Below are 15,435 nucleotides of genomic sequence, written 5' to 3' on the forward strand. Positions count from 1 at the left end.
GGTCAAAAGCAATCACAGTGGAAAGACATCAGTGTGTGCATATAAGTAACTTTTAGTTTCACAACACAAAATTCTGAAATACATAGCAATATTTTTGCAAGTACTAACTTTTATCTTCACTTTTTATTACAATATGCTCAACCTTTTATTCCATACTGACACTCTTTGAGTAAACTGTAAGCTACAGACTGTGATTCTTTCTCAAATCACATTTCCCCCAAATTTATGCTGACATATTTGGTAGTTTTGGGATATAAATGATTTGAGATTTAAGTCATAAAAATCACTTAGTTAAGAAGTTCTTCTCTCAGAAAAATAGAAAAACATCGACAATTCCATGACAAAAAGCTGTAGGAGCTCATGGGATGCGACTGAAAGGTTAATGGACCTTGTGGGAAATTGTTTTGTCTACTACTGTTTTCAGTGTGAAGAATGAACTTTAAATATTTAGTATAAAGCCCTAAGTGCTCAGACAAATATTTAAATTCGAAGTCTCTTAAAACAACAAAAATGGACCTTTAAGATTGTTTTGCCAATAAATGACAAATGCTAATTATGCTTTTGTGAAACACCAAAAGCTCTGCTATTTTAATTGAAATGTAACCTGCAGCAATCAGATGGAGAACATGTTTTCAGTTTGCAGAAATCTCTTCCTGTTGTTAGAATGTAATGATAATGGGGGATTTTTCTAAATTAAGAGCCACAAAGGGGGAAAAAAGAGTATTAGAAGCTTCATTCCCTGCATTTTGGTGACTTTTATACATGAAATAACCACTGAACCTGCAAAACTGCAAGTCAACTTGGGGCTGAACTGTCTGTGACAAGACAAACACAAAATTCCAGCATATTCTCATCCCAGGCCGTCATATACAGACACGGGCCCTTCCACGGTCTATTACGGAGCTTTTCCACTGGCACTTTTGGCTTCACTGAGTCGAATCATGCCGTGCTGATTTGCTTTTCCATTGCAACTTACTGCACCAGCTGTGCTGAATCGTACCTGAGACAGACCATCAAGTGGGCTGTGTTGACGTCTCATCATTGTGGTCAACCCCCCTTTCTAAACCTCAAGCTAGTGTGTGTTGCGAGACTCAACTCATGCCTGTGCAGAACAGACAGAAAGACATTTTAAAAAATGTTTGTATGTTCGGCTTTCAGTAGTTTTGTAGTTTCTAACAGAATCCCAGAAAGCCCTGCGTCACTGTTTGTACTTTCTCTTTAGCCCAAACACACACACACACAGACGTCTTCACTATTGGTTGAAGCTGTGACTCCGCCCCTCAAAGTTAATCAAAGTTGAACTTACGAAGAAGGCACACAAATTCTTGGTCACGCCCCTTAATAGGTGCATGTGTGATTGGGCCTTTCTACTGCTGACGAAAGTCAGACAGTTAGTGATTTTGCTGCTTCACAATAAAAGCTTTTACATAACAAAATAACATGGGACTTTTATTGTGAAGTATTTGTAGGAAATTAACTCTTAATTCACCATTGAACAGCCAGTCGACTCGAGTTACACTCATCATCAGTTAAAGCACAAAATGTCATCTACATCCCATAATCTGAACTGGTTTAATATCACATTGATGTGCTGACAATAACGTTCATTGAACTACCAAAGAACAGTGAATGCGTCACTTCAAACAGGAGTGTGTGGGACTCTGGAGTGGTTTTTTATTCTGCTGAGTTGAAAAACCAGCGCTGAAACTTTTTTTTTTTACTGAGACAAGGACAGCGGATCAAATATTTATTCAGGCATAAACTGTTCTTTGGTCACCACTCTTCTATACATTATACATAACACTGATCCTTAGATAGTGTGTGCATTTCAGTGCGTGTGTGACTGCTTGGTACTCCGATACGTGACCGTAGATATAAGGACTTGTCTAGACAATAGATCAGCTTTATGCTTACCCTGGGCAGCTTTATATCCAGACCGACTTACACACACACACACACACACACACACACACACACACACTTCAGCTGGCTTCATGGCTTTGTTGGGTTGTCGTGGGACCATTTTCTTTTATCTGATGTACTGAAGCTTCAAGGACCTTCAGAAAAATAAGCCGAGTTTCTTTGCAAGACATCTTGAGCAGAGAGGAGATGATAGGTATAGAAAGATGAGGACTGCAGAAGGAGAGGAAGTGGCAGAGGGTGCAAAGACAGGATGAGAGAGGGTGGAGAAGGAGAAGTGAACATATCTGTAAGGACAAAGACAAGTCGGATCGGAAGGATGGAGGAGAGGATGAATGAGGCGAGAGCGAATTAGGCAGCCAGCCAGCGTGTCGGTGTGGGACACACAGGAGTTTGATGGGACATATTTGTCCACTGGCTGCATACAGACCTGACGTGCGTCTGCCCATGTTGAGGTTAATGGGGCCAAGCTGAGTTACAAGTGGGGCCTGTGTGAGCAATGATCCTTCAGCTCCACGTGTGTCCCTGTTTGTGTTCACTTACAGTATGTGGACTAATTGATTGTGGGAAAGCAGACTGCATGTGGGTCAAAGCTATATCCCAAGTGCATTGAATCTGTTGGGAACTTCCTGGATTATACCTGAGCTTCCATATAACAATAGGTACGTTTATATACTAAACTTACTGAATTAAATATTAAACTGTTCTTGTTCACTTCTTCACCTTTTGCACAACCAGTCACAAGGTGCTGAATACAAAAGACAAATTTCCACAACTGCACTGATCTGATTTTATTGATTTTTAATATTTGATCTGATTTTTGTTGTGCATATTTACAAAGGTAACATGAGCACATATGATGCAACAAAAACATCAGAAAATATCTTCAGCACATTGTCAAAATATCAGTTCAGTCAGACAATTCACATTTAAGAATATCTGTTGTAGCAGCAGAACATAATTAGAGTTTGGCGTCTAGTCTCCGACCTCATCACTCCTCACAGATTATGTTTACATCGAGACTTTGAGTAGTGATGAACAAATATTCTCCGACCCCCTGTCGGAGCCTGCATGTGGATGCTGGGGTGGCTGAATGAACAGGCAGCGACAGTGATGCAAGGCAGCAATGGCGGTGACAGGCAGAGGGAGAGATGGGGGGGGGTTTCATGGTTCAAACAGACCGCCAGATTGGAAGGGTGCGTTTGGTTTGTACGTCAGAGTGTGAGGCATGACATGTGATGGCGACGCAGCTCAAGTTGACTGACTGAACTAGCTTTTGGGTGCTGCTACATTTTATCAAAAATGTTTGTCTGATTTTTGCTCAATGACCAGTGGTGGAAAGAGTAATGGAAATCTGTACTCAAGTACAAATACTGTTTGTTGTTACTGCATTTACAGGGAAAGGTATTGGTGTTAGAAATATACCTAAGTAAAAGAACAAAGTATTAATAAAAAAAACTGCTCAGAGTATTAGTTACTTTTAAGCACCTCTCTAAACTAGGGCTGCAAATTTTGTGTTTTCCTGAACCAGTAGTTAAAAACGCTAACAATCGATTATTCATCATTATCTTATAAGATAATAAACATGTTTTTTTTCTCATTTTGTCATTTCTTTTTTTCTCAAGTTTTAGTTTCTGTATTCAACAAATGGCTCCACCAGACAAATATGAGGTGTAATTACTGCATGACTATTGATTAAACATGAACATGAAACCTGTGTAATTGGTTAAATTCTTAACAGCAATTAATCAATTAATAATTAATTGTTAACACCCTTACTCCAAATGTGTGCTGCTGCTATTTTTGTCAGTATGTCATTGTTTTCGTTGGTCCGTTTGTGATCAGATCACCTGATTGGCTACTAAAATGCAGATAAAAGGTTTGGACAAAAATTTAAATTGTGCTCAGTTCTCAACTATGATTTTAAAAGTGAGTGAGTGAGTGAGTAAAATCACAGACTTGAACATTTACTCATAAAAGTACAAGTACCCCACAAAACTTCTTAATTCTAGTAATTTGAGTATTTGTAATTAGTTACTTTCACCCCTGTCAGTGACGGATAGTCAATCAAACTGTATTTCTAGAGCACCTTTCATACTGGTTGGTGCAATTCAAACTGTTTTACATATGACCAGATATGGGAAGTAACAGAGTACTTAGATACTGTACTAACATACTGCAAGGAGGTTTAAAGTGTTTCTGAAACAGTCTGGTAGGTCACTTGGTAGAACGTTCGCCCCATGTACTGAGACTTTGAGTCCTCTGTAACAGCAGTGGCTTTGACTCCCACCTGCAGCCCTTCGCCTTATGTCATTCCCTCACTCTCTCTCTCCCCTTTTCCTGTCATATCTCCAGCTGTCCTTTAAGTTAAAGGCATAAAAGCCCCCAAAAATGATGCACCTGCATGACCTAGATAAGATATTATAGTTCCTTCTTGCAGTTTTAGTAAACTTCTTCAGACATCTGTACTTCCCTTGATTTATTTATCTGACAATATTAAATGTTTTCTCCATATATTTTGACCCAAATGTCTGTACTCGCTGCTCCTTACATTTTCAAAATGGGTGTGTACTTTATTTTTAATGCATTTGAGGGGAATTATTGATTATTTTTATTTTGCATCATTGCATGCTGCCGTCTCAACTTCAAGACTGGTTCCAACCTAAATTAACTAGACGAAAACTGTGTAAAATAATTGATCAGGAAGAAAAGGTGCTTTTTCACTTTTACTAGAGTAAAGAAGTTGAATCTGCACAAGTATCTGTACTCCTTCTTGAGTAAAGAACGTGTTCCCCACCTGTACAGATGACTGACAAGCTGATAATGAGTCATTACAAGTGTGAACTGTAAAACAAATTGAGAATAGACAAGATAACAGAGTAATCATCATCACCATCATCTTCCCATTAGCTCATTAACATATAAGGATAGCAACTTATTTTTAGCTTTTTTTTCTGTATCATCTTAGTTGCCTTGTTACACAATGTATTTTTTTGTCAGCAAGTACTTCCTCATACCACTTTTAGAACTGCAGATTAAGTTGTTTTTGTTTTTCTTGATGCTACCTCCCTGTTCCTGCATGTAAGACTGAAATTTCACTATTATTTAGTCAGAAAATCAGAAAAGAACAGACTCACATAGTGACAGCTCTGCCTTCAGCTGTGAAAATATTCAGTACTGAAGAACTCAACATCTAATTTAAATGAATGTTTACAGTTAAGACCAAATGCAAACAGATGACATCTACTGTTAGCTACACAGAACGACCCCAAACATTAGCTACACAGACCAACCACAAATGTTAGCTACACAGGCCAACAGCGAATGTTAACTACACTGACCAACCGCTAGTGTTAGCTACCCTGAACAACCACTAATGTTAGCTACACAGACCAACCGCCAACTTTAGCTACACTGGCCAACCGCTAATGTTAGCTACACAGACCAACCGCAAATGTTAGCCACACAGACCAACAGCTATTGTTAGCTACACAGACCAGCAGTAAATGTTAGCTACACAGACCAACCACTAATGTTACATAGGCCAACTGATAATGTTAGCTACACTGACCAACTGCTATCAATAGCTACACAGAAATCCAGTTAGCTAGCTAACCTGTGAAAACTACGACAATGTAAAAATATTTTGGGATCATGGTGGTGATGGTGATCGCGATGGTGTTGGAGTATTAAGACAACCCTCAAAATAAGTTTCAATCGGTTAACTTGAGGTTTGAGTGTGAATCAATGTACATTTAAATTTGAATAATTACTGCCTTTAATCTGAATGTGCATTTGTACATAACAAAGGAAAGAATCTGGACAAACATGTAACCTACAACAAATAAAACATTGTCTTAGCTAAACAACTTCACCATATTTGGTATTCGGGTAATACTAAAGTAATGGAAAAATACTTTAATATTGCGCTACTTGGATTAAGTTTGTGACCACATTTTTTTATCAGGTAATTGGTGACTGTATGGGAACACGACACACGACCCTGTTAAAGCCTTACCAGCCTTGACTGAAAAATATGCTTATCTAAACCTGCAAAGATTGCGACAGACCCAGATGACACTGTATAATAACACTCATATCCCAAGACACACTGTACCCATGGGACTCTGGATCCAATGTCAGGCTGTACTGCCCCGGTGAGCTCCTTGCAGGGCAGTTTAGGGTCTGGGAGCTACTCTAAATTCGACAGCAAAATCGCCACTGCAATTACATCAGTTAATTTGCACGTTGCCTTCAGAGCTTCAGATACTCTGTAGTGCTGACCCATAATCTTGTGCACAGAGTACTTTGCGTCTGACCCTAAGTTACACATTATGATGTTCTGTACATCGCAATAAATACTTGAATTAAACTGAAATTAAATTTGGACATTGCAAAAGACTCAGTGCCCGCTACTTAGCGACTTAAACTAAGAGCCCGAGCGCTCTGTGACCCCCCCTCCCTCTGCTATTGTAGCTATGAAAAAATCATTCAAACAAATGTAATACCATGGCATTTGATAAATGACGATCAGTACTTTTAATTAAATAGTGGATCAAATAAGGGCTGCAACCAGTTTCATATTTGTTCCCTGAGACCCATTAATTACACAGAGCTTTCCTCTCATCAGTTCATGGAATAACTCAATTTCCTCTGCAATACTGAAGCACAGGGACACGTGGGATCCAATCAGAATATTTGGGGTTTATTAAATGATTGAATGTGGCGGGTTGCGATGGTAGTATAAGCTGGGTAATCTTCATCGGACATGCTTTATGAGTCACAGCGAAACTTCACTCAGGCCGAACATTACCTCTTGAATCCACAGCACACATGCATACGGTATCTCCCATCAGCCATCCTCATGCACTACACACACAGAAAGAGTAATTTCTATCATCATCATGATGATCGTCATTTTCCTGGCAGTATTTCAACAGCAGCAACATTCATCCTCATGCCTCATTAACCAAGAGACAAGGATGTCAGGATCATCTGAATGCACATACGCACACGCACACACAGCAATGCATAGAAATACACACATGCGTGATGCATTCAAGAGCTCGTTCATGCAAATCACATATTATGCACAAACACTTTTATGCACAAGCAGACTGGCATACACACTCCACCTCCTGCACAGAGACATCTGCGGCATCTGCAGTGTTGATCCATAATGTGAACCCACCCCATCATTATCCATGTAACATATAATCACTGCAAGTTAGCCTGTATTATACACCATCCACATCGTTATAAATCATGGTGTCTGTGCCTTGAAATGATAATAATAAACTGTATTTGGAGGGGATTTTTACTGATGATGCTTTCAGAACTAATGCTACATTCGCACAGAAAACCACAGAGAAATAGGTTAACCTTTTTCACAAGAAGGGAGAAGTTACTAATAGGCCTTTTCCGTACACATGTGCAGGATGGCTGACTCGGTGCATCAACCCAGCACAGCATCGCTACCTTTTCGAAAATGTGTCTTTAAAGTTCCAGAGAAGTTGAATCTTGGGCTCTACGTCACCGATAGTTTCTGGCCCAACAATGACAAAAAGTCATTTTGTGTGTATTCTCGTGTATTTTTACTTTAGAGTTTGTCTTTTCCTGGTAAACAATTAATAATGTTGATGACTCAACCTGCAATTCTGGGCATACACTAAATTTGCATCCAGATCATGGAAGACATCTTTGCACCACTGCTGTGGACTGTAGTGTCTCTCACTCATTTGGATGAAACTGGATTGTAATGCACAATCACCGCTATTGTCTAGTTTAAATGTAAATTAGTGTCCAAGACAAGTTCCTCCCTAGCCGCCTGTTTTTACAATAAACACATAATCGGTGCAATGACCGCTCTGTTAGCCATTTCATAGAAGCTTTAATTGATGACACCCTTGCCATGAGTCATGTAGCTGTAAAACAGTGAAAAACACATTAAATTCCTATGAATTCTTCACAACAAAAGTCTCCTGTTGCTTTTTTTGGAGTCAAAGTTTTTTTTTAACAAAGCAGCAAAATCATGAAATGTTGAGTTTTCATCAGAAGTAACTTAACATGACCATCCAGCTGTGAGTGAACATGACACAGGAAAATAAAGCAGATACCTGAAAGTACAAACAGCAACACAGGAGAGAAACTTAAGAGCTACAAAAGTTCTGAGAGCTGAACGACACTTTTAAAAGCACAACAGACACTTCTTTGAGAAGGAGAATGGAGGGTTGCCACTCATGATGTTGGTCATGGTCATCAACATCACTACAATCAGCTTTAAGGAGGGTTGGGTGCGCATTGGCCTGACTCTGGAGATGTCGGTGCATTAAAACTGATGATGCTGATGCAATTTTGTGTCAGTCAAAAGTGCCAATGGAAAAACACCATAAATGTATTTCTGCATGTTTAAGAAAGGATTTTCATACCTTTAATTAATGGTAGGCAAAGTGAGCTAATGAATAACAGTGTCCTTGCCTGAAACCTTGGACATTTATCACTTTGTCTGCAGGGTAACTGAACAGGTATTTTCTAAATGCTCAGCCTTGTTCAAGCACACTGGGATTTATCCAAGGTCATTCTGAGAGATGTCAGAAATCACAAACCGCAAGGAGCAGGAGAGGATGCCTGAGCACTTTTTCTGATGCCCAGAGAAATGGGGATGTATCAGATGTGCAGATTCATCAGTGCAGAACTAGTGAAGCACACTGCTGCAAAGTGATACACTCAAAAAGAGGTGGCAAAGAAAGTCACAATAGAGCTAAGAAAAACCCATTTGAATCATGAGGCCAGGATCTAGCATCTATTTGTTGTCCTTTCTTGACATATGTTGAGAACAAATATGGGCGCCAGGAGCATATGGATGAACATAGGAGGGGAGTATTCTGCTGCAGGCTGGAGGACAATGAATTGAAAATTACATTTTATAGCCATCTTTTGAGTATAGTGAGTGTTTCATATCTAAGATAGATTTTGGGTGGACTATCAGTTTATGAGTATGACTGTTACCATTCCTTTATATGACAGAAATCTGGTAAATTCATGCCTGAACCTTTATTTCACCCCAAAATTGACAGACAGTGCATGCCATCCTCCTTTAATGCCTCAGTATTTCAGCCTGATTTTTGCTGCTCCCCCTTGCTGTTTCCCATAATAAGGATGAACTAAGATATGACCACACTGAGATATGTGTACGCTTTCTGGCCTCTTCTTTAATTAACTTGAATAAAATTTTCACAGTTTTTATGCTGTCAAGGCAGGTGTGACTTCCAAAAAGCATGCATTATACATTATGTAACAGAGGGTAAACTAGTTAGCAGGAACGTCTCAATGGGCCATAATAACTGTATCAAAGCCTGAAGAATGTGAAAACAGCTGCAGTAATTTCTACTAAGTCAACTGCCCATTGTGCCCAGCTTTATGTAACCCTCATTAATTATTTAGATAAGTGATGAGGGACCAATAAAGCTTAATTAAAAACTGAACAAGATGATTGAGGCAAAAAGCAGCTCAGTGCTGGATCTCAATAAATAGTCTCTGCAGAACCTGGAGACAGTTTCAGCTGCATGTCCTCAGTAATTAGGTGATCCAAATAGTTGATACAACAGAGCAGAGGACAGGAAAACATGCATGAAATGATTAGTTTATGGGTCACTAAAGGTTAGTATCAACTGGATTAGATTCTAGCTATATCTACACAATTTACAAGAACCTACAGAGTAGGTCTAGTAGATTTACTGCTCATATTATAATATAATTGAATGTTTTGACTGAGTACATAACCTGGTCTCATCCCAACTCATCAAATGCTGATGTTTTGTGCACAGGGTACCTTTAGCGGCTGAATGAGATGATCAAAGTGGTTAACATTGTGAAAAAGTTGCAATACATATGTTACGTGCATCAGGTGATGTCACTGAAGCAACTCACAACACGAAAGTCACATGACGCAAGGTGCAAGTCTTGTGTTTGAGTCATCCATCCACCCCACCTCCTCCAAACACGGACTTTTCGCTCTTTATGTTACAGCTGTACGTTGAAAGGCGAATGCTTTTCATGCAGCTGAAGATGGGTTTACACTGAAGTTGCTTGAAAACCAGTGCAACTTTTTCAGCCACTAACGGGTACCGTGTGTGTCAGGATGAGCCGCAGAAGGTCAATGTTGAAACATCTGCGTCTGACAAGTTGGAAATGAGAAAAGGCTGGAGTGGGTGAGATTAAACATAAATACACAGCTAGCAAGGGGACGTTATAGCTGCTAAAGGCTTGAGGCTGTGTTGTGCTGTCTGTAGTGCCTCTTTTCTTATAAATTCCAAAATCTGGAGCCTAAAGATTCAGTTTTGTGATGTAGACTTGCCACTCAAATACAATAGCTGCCTCCCATACATAGACTGTATAGAGATAGATGTATGTGTCAGCGCTTCTCCCTGCTAAGCAAAAGTTAGCTAACACAAGTTAGCTGACAAAAAATGACCAACTTACCCATCAAAATTCAAAGAACATCCCTCTGAGCAGAGTTCTGCATGGGTCCTGTTTTGCAAACCTGCACTCACATAGCTGAATACCAGGACCAACCATCTGCGCTCCTGCAGCTGTCAATGTGTTTCACTAAAGACGTGCCTAGCTTGTGGCTATCAAAAGCTAATACTTTTTGGCTCTTTTAACAAGCAGCAAAGCCAATGATGTCATTCTCGTAGTCTCTGATGCCAGCAAATTTCTCCCAAACTTTCAGTTTGGCCTTTAACGATGTTTTGTCCACAATTGGGTATTCTCCTCTGGCTTTTGTGCCTTCACGTCATCCATTTTGAGTTGCAGCTAGCCTACATTGTTGTCTATTATACAGTGATATCTCATTATTTGGATGAATGTGTGGTCAAAAGTTGTGTCATAGCCTTTCCAAAAAAAAATCCTGGCGGCTGATTAGGCTTGATATTATAAGCTGATTTAAATGGCAAAGTACTGCACAATCATTTTAATTTTCAGGAAAAAAAAACATTGTATTGTGTCACAGCACATTGTCTCCTTGTTGACTGTCCTGCATGGCTGTCAGGCTAGGGGTTGAGCTTACCTTGTCACACAGCAGGTGTTGGTTTGAAAGGGACATGCCAAAGTAATTAATTAAGTCAGTGAAGCACAGGTGTGGGACTCCGAAGTGAAGAGAGACGTGCCGTGATCAGAGGACCATCAAGTTTTCCCCCTTTTTCCTTACCGAATTTTTGTTATCTATGTCATATTATTGTTCTCACCTGCAGAATTTTGTCTTTTTCATCTGTACCCATAACGAATAGTTTTAAATAGATTTTTTACTCTCTTTTGCGGGGCTACCCAGCAGATATCCAACCTCGCTGTAGGACGTTGCCTTTGAGTGTCTGTAAGAAAAGTTGACAGCAAAATCAGGTACAAGAATGATTATAGTTAATCAAATATAAATGACAAATTAATTAGTGCCTTTTGTTTTTCTGAAAACTGCACCTCTATCTCCTTCAGGCACATCTGAGTTTTGGGAGTGGATGTCAATCATAGCTGTCTATCATGTTGAAAAACGTGTTTATATCATAAAATAACAAATTAAGAACAAATTAATCAGAAATATGAACATGTAACATAGTGGATGTCAGCATGACAAGAGCAATCTACAATGACAGGAACTGCTTTTGGGAAAAATGGGTTTGATGTGTACTTTGAATTTTTAGAGGGGGATACTGCAACCAGCGCCTGTGGAGCTGTCCTGTTCTTTTTTTTTCATACATTTATGCTCCCACACAACTGTCAATAAATTTATGGAAATTTGGACGTAATTTCAATCACCTGCACAAATGGGGAAGAGAACAACGTACAAAAGGTTACAGGTTTCAGCTTTAAAAAGAAAAATGCAACAAAATTTCCATAATCTGAAAGATTTCCCTGCAGGTTCCTGTATTTGTGAGTGTATGTGGTCCTCATAAGTATAGAAGTACAAGAACACAGCATACATACACAACCACACTGTCTGTGCTGTCTCACACACAAACACACACACACCCACCCACCCACCCACACACACACACACACACACACACACACACACACACACACCAGGGATCCCGTTCAGCCAGGCTCTAAGTCTGGATGAGACGAGATACTTTGGTAGGTAATTGCAGCTCGTCTCGCCTTTGAAGTGAGGTGAAGCATAGGTCGGCCGGAGTTGGAAACACGGAGGAGGCTGGGGCTGGTGGGGTGAAGTAAGTATGTGTGCGCGTGCGTGCGTGCGTGTGTGTGTGTGTGTGTGTGTTAGACTGAGAGAGAAAAGGCAAACTGTAAGTCAGTTTAATCTATGAACCAGACTGACACCTGGAGGTAAAATACATCAACTGGAGAAACCAGACGCCTTTAGAAAAGAGATGGAGGGAGGGAAGAAGTGACAGAGTGGGGAGAGTGAGAAGGAAGAAAAGGGACAGGAAAGTAATAAAGTGGAATTGGCAGGAAGAGGAGACAAAATGAAGAAGGAGGATGAGATAAATGGATGGAGAACAGGGAGCATCAGAAAAAGAAGCAAAGAAAATAGATTGCTATGGTGAGAGAATGTGAAATTGACTTGAAAAATCTTTTGATGGGCAATAATGCCCTTTCAACTAGGAAGTGACACAAATTCAAGCCCTGTCTACTGTAATATCTGACAGTTTGAAAGATGTTTTCATGTGAAAGGTTTTCGACTCCCCATCTACACCACAGGATCAAAAGAAACACTTGAATGTAATCCTTCATTTATATTTTAGTTCAAGGATCAATATTCTACTGAAATGAAGTGATTTTGGTCTGAAAATTCACCTTTACAGATGCTGGTGTGACCTGTCCCCAAAGCCTCACATTATACTGTGAGCATCAAGCTGCTGATGCTGTGGTTATTAGTTCTCCTGCAGCACTCCAGAGGGTGACGGAGTCGGAGTGGATTATCACTCCTGTCCCGTCCCAATCCCATGGCAGAGTAAAAAAAAAAAAAATCCCATTCCAATCCCGTTCCCTTCAATCCACAGTCCACACACATTACACATGAAACCAATCTATTTGACTCCCATTTTGCAGGAATCCCACATGAATCTTTTTCCCCTTGGGATTACAGAAAAAATGTCCGCCTCTACTCCTACAGATCATAGGGGAGACTGGGAGCATTCATTACATGGGACAGTTGTAACATCTCAAATTGCACCAATCAGGAATGAGACAGAAACATGACACCCATAGATTTTTTTTCTAGATAATAGCTTGTGTCATGGCTGGTAGGGTTAGAGACAACTGTAACACTGTGTTGTAGTTTAGAGTTTTTTCTGTTCATTTACTTCATTTACTCTCATATGATTGTTCGAGATTTTAGATTTACAATAGACTTCCACCTCTCCAGACCCACAACAGATCCTGTCTTGTTCACATCCTCCGCTCTCCATTGGACCATGCTAGATTTTTTGACGTAGAGGTTCTAGTATTCCGGTTTTGGCCGGCATGTGCAACTTCTTACCATGACATCTCAAGAGGGTTAGGCATCCCATGTTCCAAGGTAAATGATATTATTCGCAGGGTTGCACACAAAATAATCAGCCTCAAAAACCAAGGTCATCTGTTGTTTACCACCTGATGAGCTTCATAGAACTGCCGATGGCTTTGAAAAAGCTTGCTGGATTCAGGGTTGTGTGCAGCATTGATGGGAGTCATATAAGAATCAAGCCCCTAAGGGCAGAAGTTCAGTGCCGCTTGGACAGGAAATGGTTTTATTCTGTTGAGTTTCTAAAAATTAGCCTTTTGTATGTTCAAAGACTGCACCCATCTGAAGGGCTATTTAATTCAAAGGAGTGGTGGACATCCATGTGTGTCGCGACCCATCACACTCATAACACCTTACAGGGAGCCACTGAGAAGTGCGGTTAGAGCAAAGCTCAAGTGGCACCATGCAAAGGCCCGTTCTGTGATCGAAAGGGCATTTGGCATTATGAGGACCAGGTGGAAATCAATATTTTTCAAGAGCCTGGAAGTGCTTTTGCAGTCAAAGTCATTGCTTGTTGGTCAGTTTCTGCCGGACTTGCAGTGTGGGGAACAGCTGCTGCATCGCTGCTGACCATTATTAACTCTTTCCCCGCAGCCAGTGGCAGCATTTTGGCATTTGTTTTCTATGAATATTTTAACATGGAAAATATCAAAAGAAAGAACAGATCTGACAATTTCAGACACAATAATAATGTTTTATTCTAGCTTCATTCTTTCTTTTTGATGTGTACTTGAATGTTGGTTGGTCGCATCAAAAAATCTACTTTTCAGACAAATAAAAGACATATTTAAGAAGCATATCAGCTTCATGTTTTTATTTTTGTTTGTAATCTTGAATCTTTCATAAAGCTCTGTGCCAGCAGCTGAGCACCAATGTTTTCATGTTACATAGCATCGTTTTTATCTTCTGCTGCTGAATTCCAGTGGTTCCAGTGGAATTCCAGCATGTTTTTGAAATGTAAACGGGACATTTCTAGTTTGGGGGCCAATATATTGTATTTTATCTCAGAGACATCTTTACTTTTCCTCCTCTGTCCCCTTCACTCTTTTTTCTATCCGGCTTGAAAAGACATTTGTGGTGACATTGTGGATTCACTTGCCACTTGGTAGCTAACTTTTTTTTCTAAAACTTCGGCAAACAAGTAGTTAGGAGAAGAAGAGTGATATGAATCTGCTACAGCGAGCTGCAGAAAACAGGGTTGCTGGTCACTTTATGTTAGAAAGTTCAGGAAAGATTTATAGAATGAACTTTCTAATTATTAGTTTGTTTGTAATTATCAATCAGTGCATCAATTTTTGACATACTTTTTTCTTTTACATTTACTTGAAGGCAAACCTCTTTCTGTCTGTAATTTTTTTTGACATTTTCTCATCTTTTCTAATAAATTTGACAGCCTCTCCTCCCTGGCTCTCTCCAGCAGGTCCAGGATGGCGTCATGCCCTTGCCTTTTTGGTGGCCCTGCCCAGGCTCCTCTAACCCTGACACACTCCCTGGCTTTGGAATCTGACTCTCTGGCTCTGAACTGGCACTGAATCAGAGGATGCTGGTTCAGAAATGGAAGGGTTCACTCCCAAGGCTGAGGCAATGACGCGTGGAGGCTGAATAGATGGCCCCGCCACGTATTGCCTCATCCATGAGGGAGAACCACGTCCACGTTCCAGCAGTGGGCTCTTCTGATTTAGTGTCACTCTGTCGGTAGCCACCTGAGCTACTGCAAACATTGCAATTCACATAAAATATTTGTACTGCACAATTCATATACTTTGGTGGGTATCAGTGTGATCAGATGGGAGATAAAGATACCACTTTGACAAAAAGGTGGCTGCAATATTTTAAAATATTAGATATTTGAAGAGCCTTTTGATTGGAACAAAACTGTGTGCACCAAATTTTTGCTTAGTTTACTTGTCTGCAGTCCTTTGAGAACAATGACTTGATGAATGACTTGATTTTAGATGGATGACACTGATGTTTCTGCAGCTTCAAAAGCTAGACGAAGG

Source organism: Lutjanus erythropterus, chromosome 2 (genome assembly GCF_056507025.1).
Source record: "Lutjanus erythropterus isolate fLutEry1 chromosome 2, fLutEry1.hap2, whole genome shotgun sequence".
NCBI classification, from domain to species: Eukaryota; Metazoa; Chordata; class Actinopteri; order Lutjaniformes; family Lutjanidae; genus Lutjanus; species Lutjanus erythropterus.